The 1646-nt window shown below is 35.2% G+C and overlaps 1 long non-coding RNA gene across 1 annotated transcript; it reads right to left on the bottom strand.

Annotated features, from left to right (window-relative positions):
- Nucleotides 1-771: 771 nt before the first annotated feature.
- LOC144798779 (uncharacterized) lies at nt 772-1148 on the bottom strand. The gene is made up of 3 exons (XR_013603641.1): nt 1099-1148; nt 922-1004; nt 772-824 (listed from the first exon to the last, which is right to left on the bottom strand). It is a non-coding gene; the product is annotated as an uncharacterized LOC144798779 (long non-coding RNA).
- Between the last annotated feature and the right edge of the window lie 498 nt (nt 1149-1646).

Consider the following 1646-nt stretch of genomic DNA (forward strand, 5'->3'; position numbering starts at 1 on the left):
TAATTCAAAAAGTACACTTTATAAACACAGCAGTTTTTCTCAAAAATTCATTTTTATTTGTATCAAAAAATTATTGATTATTTTTTATATATTTCTTTTCTTTTTTGTATTAAGTCCATTTAACAAGTGACAGACAGTAGACTTCAGTTCTACAATGCCTATGTTCATTGATACATATATTTCTCTACTAAGTCATACTATTTCTAAAACAATTACATAAAAAAACCTAATATCATTAAATCCCCCTGGATCACTTCATTCATACACATCACCTCTCATACCACTACTTCCACTCTCACAGCATCAATACCAACTATATCCCAACTAGGTACTCAAGAAGTCTCTATAACAATGTATGAGACCCAGCACTAGAATGGTCTACGCGCGTTTCGGTGGATTTAATAGTTGTCCAAAAACCACCTTCTTCAGGACCTTGTAAGATATAACACATGTGGGCTCCAGGGGACCTACAAAAACATATGCAAAATATTAACATAGTGTACTATCATACAAATAAATTCAAAACTAAAAACTGTCATTCCATTTAAATTGTCTGATCCACTATAATCTAGCCCACAACCACCCAAGAGAGGAGGTGACAGTGACATGACCTATCAGGTTAGAGACATAGGTGCAGGCAGGAAAACTAGGGCTAGCTCTGCAATGTCGTTAAGCATAAAATTAGCCCACCAGTTTACATTTCTACTTATACTAACCAGTTTGTGTTGTTACATGTGAGGTATTGGTATTCCAATATCCCAATGATATCGATAGGAATATAACGTTAGCCGTTTTGGGGTTCGGGGAATTTTTGTCAGTAGTTCCTATGACGACAAGAAATGAAAGGAACCACTATTAGCGTACTTGTGTTATTTTATTAAAAATAAGTAGCAAGGTTTCTAATAGCGTCATTTTACCTACTTCTGCACACAGATTAGGGTCCGCGTATTATCCAAGGGCCATGGTCTTATTCCAGTTTTCTAATACCCAGTGGTAGTGTTATCCTATGCATGACAAAATAAGTGTGGTTTTAATTATTTCTCCTGTGCAAGGGTATTCTCTTATGACTATTAACCCACAACTATTGAATCTACTAACCTTAGGAGTAGCGTCCTTTCAGATTCCCTTTGGTTATATCTGTACTGTGGATACTTTTAACAGTCACTCATGATAGTCCGATACAATCTCCTATGCAATACCTAGAGGAAGATATGTATACACACATAGGTACTCTATATTGCCATATATTAGATTAGGGTATTTTCTTGTGAATCTTTACCCACAACTCTTTATTCTACTAACCTTAGGAGTAGCGTCCTTTCAGATTCTCATTATTTATATCTGTGCTGTGGATATTTTTAGCCGTCACTCATGATGGTCCGAAAAAATCTCTTGTTCAATACCTAGAGGAAGTTATGTATACACACATCAGTACTCTATGATGCCATATATTGGTTTAGGTATGCCAATTAAAGACTTTTCCTATTTTTTATTTAATTTTGATACATAGAGTGAATCTTTTTCGCAACTTATATGCCATCATGCTAGTAGTAAATTATCGTTAATTCATGTCAGTCATTGAGCGGGATACATGGATTTCGTATTCAACTCGATCTCTGCAAGGCCCTTCTCCACTTAACAAAACA

Source organism: Lissotriton helveticus, chromosome 12 (genome assembly GCF_964261635.1).
Source record: "Lissotriton helveticus chromosome 12, aLisHel1.1, whole genome shotgun sequence".
NCBI lineage: Eukaryota > Metazoa > Chordata > Amphibia > Caudata > Salamandridae > Lissotriton > Lissotriton helveticus.